Source organism: Anomalospiza imberbis, chromosome 3 (assembly GCF_031753505.1).
Source record: "Anomalospiza imberbis isolate Cuckoo-Finch-1a 21T00152 chromosome 3, ASM3175350v1, whole genome shotgun sequence".
In the NCBI taxonomy this organism is placed as follows: Eukaryota; Metazoa; Chordata; class Aves; order Passeriformes; family Viduidae; genus Anomalospiza; species Anomalospiza imberbis.
The window spans coordinates 41293048-41306135 of NC_089683.1; positions in this window are offsets into that span (position 1 = coordinate 41293048).

Genomic DNA, 13088 nt, shown 5'->3' on the forward strand with positions numbered 1-13088 from the left:
CAATGTTTTGTTGTTTTGATTTTTTTCTAGTCTCCTTGAAATGCATCCTCCACTCAGATGGCTCAGGCTTTCCATGCAGGGAGTAGCCTGTGGGTCTGGATCCTGAGCAGCTCACCCTGCCCAGGCTGAGATGGTTATTCAGGCTGTCCTTCAAACCCTGAGAGTCACACAGATCGACCTGCAGGCTGGCCACCCATTCACATGGGGCATGTGTCCCATCAAGGAGGGCTTTGCCTCCAGGAAGGACCAAGTTGCCAGGGTCACTCCACTGGGGACCTGTGCTGGGACATGAACAGTGGACTGAGGGTCTCTTAGGTAGCCTGCATCTCACGGGGAGAGTTTGCCTCTCTCTCACCTCTTCCCAAATGTTCAGTTAAACAAGCATTAAGTAGGTATGGATAATGAAAGGCTTCCTGAGAAGTCAGGAAGCTGGCCACAGTTGCTGCTGACCAGCCAGGACAGGAGACCTCTCTATCCTACCCCTATCCCTGGGTGCCTGTCTGCACCCTAAACAACTTTTCATAGAATCATAGAATCATTAAGATTGGAAAAGACCTCCGAGATCATTGAGTCTTTCCTTTTACCAAGCACCACCATGTCAACAAAACCATAGCACAAACTGCCACATCCAGTTGTTTTTTGAACAGTTCCAGAGATTATGTCTCCACCACTTTCCTGGGCATTCTATTCCAATGCTTAACTATTCTTTCAATGAAAAAACTCCTTTTGATGTCCAACCTCAACCTCTCCTAGAGCAGCTTGAGACCATTTCCCTTTATCATGTCATTAGTTGCCTGGGAGAAGAGACCAACCCCCACCCTGCTTCTACCACCTTTCAGGCAGTTGTAAAGAGTGACAAGGTCTCTCCTAAACCTCCTTTTTTTCCAGGCTGAACATCAACCCCTTCTCATTATTTACTCTCTAGACCCTTCACCAGCTCTGTTGTCCTTCTCTGGACACACCCCAACGCCTCAATGTCCTTCTTGTAATGAGGGGCCCAGAACTGAACAAGGACTTCAGGTGTGGCCACACCAGTGCTGAGTGCAGAAGGACAATCACTTCCACAGTCCTTCTGGCCACACTCTTGCTGATACAGGCCAGGATGCCACTGACCTTCTTGGCCACCTGGGCACATGCTGGCTGGTGTTCATCCAGCTGTTGACTAGCACCCACAGTTCCTTTTCCACTGGGCATCTTTCCAGTCACTCTGCCCAGCACTTTGCCTTATTGCACTCCATAGAGTTGGCCTTGACCCATCAATCCAGCCTAGCCAGATTTTTCTACAGAGTCTTCTACTCTCCAGCAGACCAACACTCTCACCCAACTTACTGTCATCCACAAACTTACTGAAGGTACACTTGATCCCCTTGTACAAGTCATTGATAAAAATATTAAACAGCACTGACCCCAAAACTGAGCCTTGGGGAAACCCCACTATTAACCGGCCACCAACTGGATGCAACACCATTCACCACCACTTTTTGTGCCCAGCCAACCAGCCAGTTCTTAACCCATCAAAGCACCTGTCCAAGCCATTGGCTGCCAGATCCTCCAGGAGAATGCTGTGGGAGACAGTATTGAAATCTTTACTGAAGTCCAGGTAGATAACATCCACAGCTTTTCCCTCATCCAGTAGATGGGTCACCTGTTCATAGAAGGAGATCAACTTGATCAAGCAGGGCCTGCCTTTCCTAAACCTGTGCTGACTGGGCCTGATGTCCTGGTTGTTCTGTATGTGCCAAGTGATGGCACTCAAGATAATCTGTTCCATAACCTTCCCTGGAACCGAGGCCAGGCTAACAGGCCTGTAGCTCCCCACATCCTCCTTATGACCTTTATTGTAGATGGGCATCACATTGGCCAACCCTCAGTTGTCTGGGGCCTCTCCAGTTAAGCAGGACTGATAATAAATGATGGAGAATGGCTCGTTGAGAAGGAAAGGAGAAAGCAAGTCTGCCTTGAGGGTGTAGATTTTTGCACTGAGCTCTTGGCCCTTCCACAGAAAATGATACTGTTGTGAAATGGAAGCGGCTTGCAGCCTACCCCCCTGCAAAACAGCAGGGATGCTCCTTTGCTATTCCAGGCTTGCATAGGGGCTTTGCCCACTTCCTCCGTACCTCTCCTTCCTTTCTCACTACTCCTCCAGGTTTTCACTCAAAAACCTGCATTTCCTCCTGGAAAGCAGCTCTTCCACCTTCAGCCTGAGCCTCCAGCTAGTGCAGCAGTTGTGTCACTTTTATTAACTCAAATAAAATGAGGAACACTTATTTTCTTGCTTGACTCGGTCCTGTGGGACCTCGGGAGCTGGATTTTCTGCACGACTTCATGAAGGTATTGGGTAACCTTGAAGCAACCCGGCAGGCAGGAGGGGGTTGCGGCTTCTGGTGAGCACGGCAGAGCCTGGCCCGAGGAGAAACCCACCCCCTTCCTCAACAAGCGTCTGACATTACAGGAGAGAAATGAGCGGAAAACAGAGAAGCGAGTTAATTAGTTGCATCTTCACCGGATCATGCTTGAGAGATGCTTTCACAAGGGCAGGCTTCGCTGCCTTGCTCTATCTGGTAACGAACGGTTTCTCTCCAAGCCAGAAACTCAGAGGGAATTTCTGGATCTATATAAGTAAAGAACCACTATACAACCAAAGAGAGAAAAATATATCCCTGCCCCATTATATAATTCCGTGTCTCTATTCCCCTGGACAGATTTCATATATGAGAAACACACACACATATATATATCTTATGTACATATTTTCCACCCGGTTTTGCAGGCTCCCAGAGGGAATTTGAGAAACTGCTGTCTTATCGCCCCAGGTTCAAATGGCCTCCAACACAAGCCGCCTCTGGGGCCGGCCCGGCGGGGCCGCAGGACAGGGATACCGCAGCCTGCCCCCGACAGCATCCCGCAGTCTCTCCGCACAATATGCGCGGCTGCGCTGCGAAGCCCGCGGCTCCGGGCCGGCTTCTCGTCCCACGGACAGACTGCGGGGGGACCGCCGGTAAGGCTGATATTTATAGGAGTTGAGAGACACGGAGAGCGGGGCTCGCTTTGACCACTGGCACAACGGGGCAGGGTGACAGTTTCAGGTGGGCTGTGATGAAAATCCAGATATTTCCTCTCCTGAGAGCCTCATCCCAGGTGACAGTCGTAATTTTGATTTCCCCAAATTCGAAAAAAATACTTTTTTCTTTGCAAGGTTAAGTACTGGAAATCTCAGCATGCCGGCTACGGGACACCCAGACTGTAGAAGGGGCTGTTCTTTCTCAAATAAAAGTTGTCGGGAGTTGCAGGGTTTTCCACAGATCGGGCAGGGCAGGGACTTGGTCCGCAAGCCGCAGTGCCAGCGGGTGCGGACAGCTTGGTGTGGCGTTGGCAGCTCGGTACCCGGGGATGCGGCCACCTCGGGGGCTGCCTGGAAGGCTCAGAAGGGATGATTGGAAGTCAAGTATTCCTGCTGTGGGGGCATGCGTTTGCAGAAGGTCCAATCCCACACTCATCCGAAAGCTGTTTCTGTACCTGGGGGTGAGCCTTAAAGCCTGGGGGGCTTCTCTAGCTGACATGCACTGTTGAAAACCTTTTCTCAGTGGTAAATCACTGTGCGCAGTCGATTTTGTTTGTTTGTTTGTCTGTTTGTTTTTCAAATACCTCGGGACATGGGTTTAGAAACAATAGTGGCAAGTCCTTTCAAGGCAGAATACCTGAGATATATGGTGGGCATCCTAATTCAGCTGTAAAAACAATGACACAAAAGAAGGGATTAATTCGACTCTGAAATTTTGAGCCGAGCAAAACTTGATTCAAATCCGGTTTTAAGTGTTCATTCCACAAATAATTTAAGGAGGTCAGCTTAGTAAAAAAAAAAAAAAAAAACAACAACAACAAAAAAAAAAAACACCACACGCCAAATACCAAGCTATGATAGAAATAATCAAAGATAAATAAGATTTTTCCCTCCTAGCTGTGGAAGAGCTAACCCTTCTGTATATCTGTGCCCGAAGTGTGCCCTTGTTTTTCCGTGTGCGAGACACAGAGTGAGGCAGAAACTTTGAGGTTAATCCGTCCTCTTCTTCTAAATGCATATTTGAATATTTAGACTGAAAGATGATGACACTGGGGAAGCTGAGGGCAACGGTCCACAGGCGACTGGGCAAAAAAATACTGAATAATTTTATTTAGATTTTATTTAGATTTTAATAGCACAAACAATGAATAGAAAGAACATTACATCTGCAGGCTGTTATGAAAAATTGTTTTTGACAGATGACACCTACAAGTTTTTTTGGTCTTATAACTCCAAATCTGTCAAAAATGATGCCTATTTCAGCGTCGGAATATACAATGGTAAAATAAATAGAAGAAAAGAGCTGTTCTTCGTGATGTACTTGGTAAGCTCTAGATAATCTGGGTTTAACCTGCGGTATTCAGCATATGTAAATCAAATCTGGTATTCTTATTGGGTTAAAAAAAAAAAGATAAAGGAAAAAAGGAAAAAATAGGGGAAAAAATAAAAAGTAAAAAAGAAAAAGGAAAAAAGAAAAAAAAAGAAACAAGTCAAGTCACAGGGACCAGAGAAAGACCTTTCAGTTTGTCAAATTCATTAATTAGAGAGCTGCACATACTAGAAGATGCATTTTCTTGCTTTGCTTCCCACCCCCACCAACAATTTTACCATGAGGGAATGTTTACCAGAGTGTAACGAACAGTTTCCGATGGCTGCATTTTTGCTAAAATTCAATTTTTTTCTTCGTGTCTCGAAAAGTCGTATCTTCAGCATAAAAGGCTGAAACCCTTAACAACATTATATGCGCTCATTAGGAAGTCAACTCTCTTATAGCCCTTTCTCCTACTCGCTGGCAAAACCGATCTCTTTCTCCATTTACACTGTTACCAGCCAGCCAGCAAGCTCTGCCCTGCTCCCTGGTGCCACTGCATTGAGAGATCTTCCTTCCAGCAGCTACCATTTTTTCATCCCTTTCTTTCTTCCGTGCCAGTGATTTATTTCCCCTGCCTCTCCTCAGATCAAGCGCTGGATTCGGCGGGAGCCCAACAGGCGAAACCACCACCGTTTGCACCTCCCGACTCCCGAACCGAGGGCATCCGCCGCGGGAGCGGGCATGGCGCCTTTTCCCCGCCGCACCCGGCTTCTCGCTCCTGTCCCGGCACTGATGGCACCTGCTTCTCCCGAGGTTTTTGGCATCCACCTACGAAACAAGCTCCAGCTATGTCGTTGCTGTTACCGTACTATAGCTGTGCCCCTCGAGGAGAATATTTACAGAAATTAAGTGCCTTGTTTTACAGCTGCAATTCTTCTGTAAAAACAGAGTTGATTTTAAAAGAGGTGAACCCCCCTCCCGCCCTGTAAGCTCTTCAGGAAAATGAAACAAATTCACATAATTCTTTTTTCACCTTAAGCCGAGCTGAGCACGGCAGAGAATTCCACTGAGGATGAGGAGGGGAACTCTGCGGGATGGGCTCTCTGCCTGCGTGCTTTGGCTTCTCCTGTCGCTGCACAATTTCATCCCTGGAAGAGATTCAGGGTCTGGCTGGAATCTCTCAAGCTGTCAGAACGGATAGAGACAGTCTGTGGATATGCTCAGAGAAGGGTACTCCCACTGTATATTTTAAAACCCCAAACAATTAAAGCCTAGGCTGAAATAAAAAGTCAATACTATGTTGCCTGCATAGAGGTGGAGGGAACCTGATTTAAGTGTTACAGCCGTTGTCTTTACAAAGCCTGACTCAGAGAGAGCTCAGATCAGAAGACAGCTCCATAAATTGGATTCCAGGGGATATTTGATGCTGGAGGACGGGGAGGGAGGGAAGCATCCCCTGTTTCTTTACCCTGCTGCTCCCCGGAGCACAGGAACAGCTCGACGCCACGCAGACTTTTGCGGATGTTTCCTAAGATATCGGTCCTGTATACGTTCGGTAATCTTTGTCTTTTCCACATGCTTTTCACTATCAGCCCTGTGTCTCAGGGAAGGAGAGGAAGGGCCTTCATTCCTGTGCTCTTATCACGAAAACCATGGGGGGAAAAGGATCACAGTTACTCGAGCATACCGATTTATAAATAAATCCTTGGGTATGTTTACACATAAACATATTCAGGTGCGTGTGTACGGACTCACAGGCAAACCCGCATCCCTGATGCCTCTGAAGTGCCTGCGACTCTTACGGATACTGTAGCTGTAGACAGTTGCGCGCAGCTCTGCCTATAGCCGGAGGAGCAGCCTCCAGGCAGTGGGCCCTCCTGCACATCCCTTCCGCAGGCACCTCGGGGGTACCGGGCAGCCGGAGGCAGAGCCCCTCTTCCCCCGCCCTGGCCCTGGGGCGCGTTTTTCTCCTCAGGGAATGGCCAAGGTTTGGCTCGGCAGGGGCAAACAGCGGTTGCCCCGGCAGGGCTGGGGCTGTGCTGGCAAACCCGCCCGGTCCCTCGCTCCGAAAGCTGGGGCAGCGCTGCCGGCTGGCGCGGGGATGCCCTTTCCTTTTTTATTTAAATATCGTGGCCGTCTCGGGGCGGAGGCACGTCAGGGCTGGGCTTTTCCCTTTTCCTCCGGCCCTTAGCCAACCGTAGTTGCTGCGAAATTATGTCAGTGGCTTCTACCGGCCTCGGCGGCGGCCACTCAACACAACTGCTGTGCCCCGTCCCCCGCACAGCGCCACGCACGACCGTGCCCGCCGCTCTTTGTCTTGCAAGAATACGAACGTCGGGCACCCGGCGGTGCGGGAGGAGACTGGGAACAGAGGGCTCTGTCAATGTCCGCTAAACCAGATCTTCCACTTTCCAGGAGCGGTCTGCAGCGGCAAACCCGCCCTAGAGAAGCGACTTCAGTCCTTGATCTGAGACTTCAGCAATATCTGATGTTGAGTCATAGCGCTGTTTTCCAGGCCAGCCGAGCCTCGCATGTCGCATACAAATGTTTGTAACGCATTCCCTGTTCAAAGCTGGAAATGGGGCACCAGGAGCCTTACGGGGCACTCCTCATTTCCTGTCCCCACCCGGCTAGCCCCACGGGAGGTAGGAAGGTGCCCGCATAAGTGACCAGCGTGATCAGGTGGCGGGAGCAGGACCTTTCCCACCGCCACGAACAAGCCTACAGGTAGCGCCAGGGCATGTCCCGCACGGAGGGGACACCCAGCTCAACATCACCACAGGAAGTCGTGTCTGTGTCGCCTCGCGGTTGCCGAGTTCTGCTGGGCGCCGCAGGGACACGGGCTGTGCCTGCGGCCGGGTACTTTGGCGCAAAACCGCCCCGTCGGGGACGATGGCCGCTTTCCAGAGGAGAGTGGAGAGGGTGAGAGCAGCGGGCTGTCACCAGCTCTCCGTCATCACATTGGCACAGAGTAGCCTGTGCAAACAAAGGCCAGTAGCGGTACAGGATCATTTCTGTCTGATTGTGATGGGATTAAACATCGTCTTTCTGATAGCTGACCGTAGAGTTTAGAAATCGCTCACCTAATTATTAATTTTCGCACCACGTTTTGGGCTACTGCACCCCGACGACCTCACACACGGGACAGTCACAGTGTGGAGGCCAGGCCTGAGCTTTGGAGGTTGCTTCTCGCTGTGGCTCCACAAGCACAGAGTCCGCAGCAGTGGCAGGATGCTTTGCAGTGCTGGGGCTGCTAGGGCACGGCTGACGTGCAGACAGACAGAAGAACAGACAGGGCAATAGATGGTTATGGATGTGGAGCAGCTTAAAAACACTGCTTAAAAACACTGGAGCAGGTTAAAAACACTGACAGAGTGGTTTGGGTTGGAAGGAACCTTTAAAGATCATCCAGTCTGGGCCATGGCATCTTCTACTAGATCAGGCAGGCCCGAGCAGGGAGCACAGCCCTCGGCCATCCCTGTTGCAGCAGGACGGCATCCCAAATAAACCTCATTTCCCTGATGTCAGCCTGGCCTGAGCAGGCAGTGGTGTCTGCCTGAGACTTGCATTTCCTCTCTCTGCCTCCCTTCCCCTCTGGGAGACCTTTCATTCGGCTAAAATCACCCAAGGAAGTTTTTTTTCATGGGGTTTTTCACTCCCGTGTAACCCTCAGTGTTTCTAAACCCGAAAGCAAGCTGGGCACGAGAAACCTGAGGCTTGCTGCCCTTCCCTCCGAAGGGAAACCCGGGGCCAGGGCTCTCGCCACTGCCCACTACTGCCAGTCCTTGTCCTCGGCAGTTGCCACACTGGCAGCCCTGCAGAGAGACATTAGACTGGTCATTTTCTGAGTCTCCTTTATTTCCTCAGTTTCTCCCTGAAATCTTTATAAATCCCCCTTTTCCAGGGGGAGTGTCCAGGCGGGTGGAAGTCTGAGCACAATGAAACCTGAGAATTTCTGTCACTCTCTGCATATGGTCCGAAGTGCTTTAATCCCAATTAGGGGCGGCTGACACACGGTCCTATTCATTCCAATCAGCTCTTGAATACATTTGCCTAGAAATGAACTTCACAAATAGACTTTCTCCTAAATGTGCCCAACAGCAAGGAAAATCGAATTGAGGCAGGGGCTCATTCTGAGGCGATCGAGGGAGAAAAGGTATGAATTTATAAGGTACACCGAAACATTGCAATTCAGCAACAAGTTTACTGACTTTTATTTGCACCATGTCAACCGAAAGAACCAAGAGATACGGTGGGGGTTGCGGGAGAAGGGGAATACGGTTAAAAGGCAACTTTAGACAGACTTTGAATACTTTATGTGGCAAGCTTCGCCTCCAATTGAAGTTGGGCTAAAAAGAAAAAAAAAATCAGCCCCTACACTGGAATTTTTAACGAGCACAAAACGTGTTTGGATCCGATCTGGGCTGACGCTCGCGATTAACAATACGAATACCAAATCGAGCTCCTGTCATCTGCCCGGATTCCCATAGAACCTGAATTACTATTCAAAAGCTGCTTTAATATCCCACCCGCATCTCGTCTGCACCGCACAGCTGGTTGGGGCCGCCGGCCCGGCCGCAGCCGCTCGGCCCCGCCGGTCGGCACCGCCCGCCCGCAGCACCGGGCACCGGGCACCGGCAGCGCCGCGGCGGGGCGTCAGCGGCTGCTGCGGGCGGCGTCACGGGGGAGGAATGAAAGTGAGGGGAAGGAGGAGAACAGAGGAAAGGGCGGTAGAGAGAAAGGGGTTTAAGAAAGAGCGGCTGAAACTAGAGAAGGTGAGCGAGATCGAGGAAGAGATAGTCGGAAATTGCAAAAGAAGAACGGGAAGGGAAGGGAAGGGAAGGGAAGGGAAGGGAAGGGAAGGGAAGGGAAGGGAAGGGAAGGGAAGGGAAGGGAAGGGAAGGGAAGGGAAGGGAAGGGAAGGGAAGGGAAGGGAAGGGAAGGGAAGGGAAGGGAAGGGAAGGGAAGGGCGAAGAGGAAGAAGAGGAGAAAAGGGGGAAAAGAGAAAAAGAGAAAAGGGTAAAGGGTAAAATTTTCATTTAAAAATAAAAGAAATAAAAAGAGAAGGGGAAAAAGGCGAAAAGAAAGAGATGTTCAGACCATATTGGTCTCTTCGGTTTAAAGTGGATTTCCGTGTTTCAGGGTCTCAGCAAGCCTCCTCCCTGCCCTCCGCCCCGTGCCTTGCATCCCTATTCACCTGCCGCGGAGCCTCACGGCCTGCTCAGGCAGGGACGGGAGTCTCGGACCGTCCCGTCCCACAGCCCGGGGAAGGGCAGCCCTGTCGGGGCAAAGCCATTTGGGAAAAAGGTCACCCCGGGAGCCGCCGGCTGGGCCGCCCCGCCGGAGTATGGCCTGCTGAATGAACTTGCAGCATTTTGTTCCAGCCTCTGCTGCGATGCTCTGCGGCATAATGAGCCGGGCCCTGTATACAGGCATTCATGCTGGTCTGAATGTGGTGTTGAACCTTCTCTGTGCCGGAGCGGTTTGATGGTTTGAATGGAGCTCCCTGGTGGGACATTGCTCTCTGCAACTGTGCCTCTTTGGATGACTGTTGTTCCTTAACATTCATGCCTCATTATGGGGCAACCTGTTAAATCAGGGAGAACAGTGTGCCAAAGTGTTACTCAGGGGCACCGGCAGTTCAGCGGTGGGCATAAATAAGGGCCGCCAAGGAAAATAACTTTCATCGCATCTCTGGGCAAAAGTGATCTCTCTTTAATGGTGCCTCTAGTAGCCGAGTTTAAGTGTATAAAGAGCGATAGTGGAATGTTTTGATTGAATCTAAACATTGTCTTTGAATAAAGCTGAAACCATGTAATTAATGTGTCTTTTTAATAAGGGACAATACGGTCGTTCAAGCTATTTAATTTCATTTAATTTTCCATCCCATTTGCTCCAAAGGCTGCTTTTACTTTTAACACCCGGCCTTTCATGCTGCATCTTGCTCCAGTGGGCACATTAGATCGGTTTCACCCTTCCTTTTTAGGGAAGAAAAAATAAAAGAAAATGTGGTTCCTTTCCTCTTTTGTGGACAATTTATTTCACTTGGGGAACTTCAACTTTGAGCCACAGGACAGAATAAAAATTGGAGAACTGGTGTGAATGCTTCCAGAGCAAGGGCTTTTCTTTTCTGAGTGGATGGGAACCAGCCACAATCGGCTATATTAATAAATAACTTTCCTCACAGTCGGCCTTTACATGGTCCTATTGATAAAATTGTTCGCGTGTCGTTCACGCTTTTTGACTCATTAAGGCCTGGGAGGGAGCGGCTCCCGAGGCGGAGCAGTAGGGTACCTTGGTCGCCTTAAAGGCCGTCTCTCTACCTCTGCGGCTTGCGGAATTTCAAGCCGGTCTCATCCTCGAGTGGCCAGGCCAGAGGTTACAGGGACATGTTCATGGCTTAAATTTATTGCTCTCAACTTCTTGTTTATCCTTTTCCCCCATTCATGCCGCTGATCAAAGGGGTCATCTTCAGTTCCCCACATCCTCTCCCCCCTCTTCTTCCCAGCTCTGCCGAAGTGAAAACGAATCCATCCCTGCTCCCGGGACAGTCCCTGGCGTTGCACCCCGGAGAGATGCGATCGATGGTCACTGATGCTGCAGGCTGAAGGCACGGGGTGGGGCAGGCGCGACATTTATCTCGCACGCTCACCAATACGGACCATTATTAAGAATACATTCACAGCCTACGCGGGCTCAGTGCCGGCCAGCAGTCCCCGAAGCGGGCGGTGGCAGCGTCCGTTCCGTCCTTGTCCCCGTCCCTTCCCGATGCCGCCCGTCCGGGGGAGCTCCGCGCTTCCCTCCCCGCGCTCGCGGGCAGCACCAAGGGCGGAACGAGCCGCACCGACCGGCCCTGCGTTCCCGCCGCTCTGCAGAGGCGCTGACACTTCAGGGCTCGCCCCGGCCGTGGCAGCGGCCGCCGGTGCCCCGGGAAGGCGGCCGGCCCGCACCGGCCGCGCTGGCAGCGCATTGCCGCGGCGGGCCCGCAGCGAACGGCGGCCAGCGTGGGCAGATATGATCGCAGCAGCGGCGGTGACTTGGCACGCAGAGATTTCAGTGCTTTCCGGCGCGGTGAAGGGCAGAGAGAGGGGAAAGAAGAATTTTGCGACCGCCAGCTGGTGAGAGGTGCCGGTTCAAAATCGCTCTTGTTCCCCGTGCGCATCCCTGTGGCCTTTGCTCTCACGGTGCCACTCGTGACAGCGGCAAATAAATCCAGAGTAAAGCTCCCATACACAGTCACATCGAAAGCGACGTGCCAAGGTTTATCTTGCAGAAAGCGGGTTACTTGAGAAGAGCCGCTCGGTTACCTGGCATCTGTCGGCAGATGTACCTCTAAGCGTAGCTTTTTGGCTTTCCTTTTGAAATGTATTAGGGCTGACTATTACAAAAACGCCACAGGGGAAAAAATAAAAGGCTCCATATCTACAATTGTTTCTGAAAGCAGTGGATAAAATCTCATGTACAACTTTGCAACTTCTCCAAAGGACAAAAGTTTAGAAATCTTCTTTTTGGAGTGATATGAGGCATGGAGCAGAGAAAACCCGCCAGCAGGAATTAGATAGGAGTATAAAAGGGAAAGTGGAAAATTGAATTTGTTAGTGTCCTTCTTGATCTGACAGGCACATCTGAACTGTTGCATGCACTTAAGGAAAAAAGTCGCACACCTTTCCTTTTCAGCTCCTGGAAAATTCATGAGACATTTATCCAGCCTGAATTATAAGATGACTTAATCCTAGCACCTCATTGTATCTTAATTAAAATATTTATGCAAAGAGGAGGGTCATAGGCGTACACTCTGTTCAAATATCTTCGTTCTGGCTTTATTTAGTTGCTTTTTGCAGGTTCAACCTCCTAAAGCGGTTTCAGTGCAAGAGATTTTGCGTGTGGGCGAGGAACTTATGGATGTATAAAGGGAGGAATCCAGCTGCACACTGTTTGCTAGATATCTGTGTTATCTGCTGGCCGTGCCTGCCTGTTTCCTAGTGGCTGTATGTCTCTATTTCCTCCTGTCTCTATTTCTTAATAGCACGAACTACAGACCCAGCTTCCCCAGCACTCGCAGGTGCAGCGGTTTGCGTTTTACAGGGGCTACGGCGGCTCATATTTTGCGCTATTCATCCTCCTTAAGGATCAAAGCTCTTCTGAAACAGATTACTGGCCTGAAACCAAACCACTGAAATGGTAATATGGTCGTTCTTAAGAAAAAAAGTGTAGGTATTTTCTGGTGTTTTCCCATCAAGTACCTGCCCAATTTCTGTATGGCACACGCCAGGAATCAATAGAAGTTAACAAGTCCTCAAAACATTCCCCATCTCTTTGTTTAATCTCCTTTACAATAAAGCCAAGGGAAGAGAATTAAAAATCTTTGAAGTATATTAAACCTCAAAAGGCTCAGCCAAGTAGACTTAAAATAGTCACTTATTTTCCAAAACTGGTTTGTCGAGGAACAATAAAAGGAAGTAAAATTTATGGAGAAATTATACAGTGGATTTGTCACTTAAAATATCGTAACTGTCTCGGGGACAATACCCCATGCTGAGGATTAATGGTCCCTCCAGACCTTTGATTCACCAGCGCCTTTTCTTTGCCCTTGACAAATTGGATTTTTAGGAATGGGAAGGTCGCCTGGCCCATTGTCTGCCAGCCATTCACTCCGCCTGATTATGCAGGAGGGTTAGGGAAAGGCTCCATGTGACCCTCTTGGATGGGACTCCG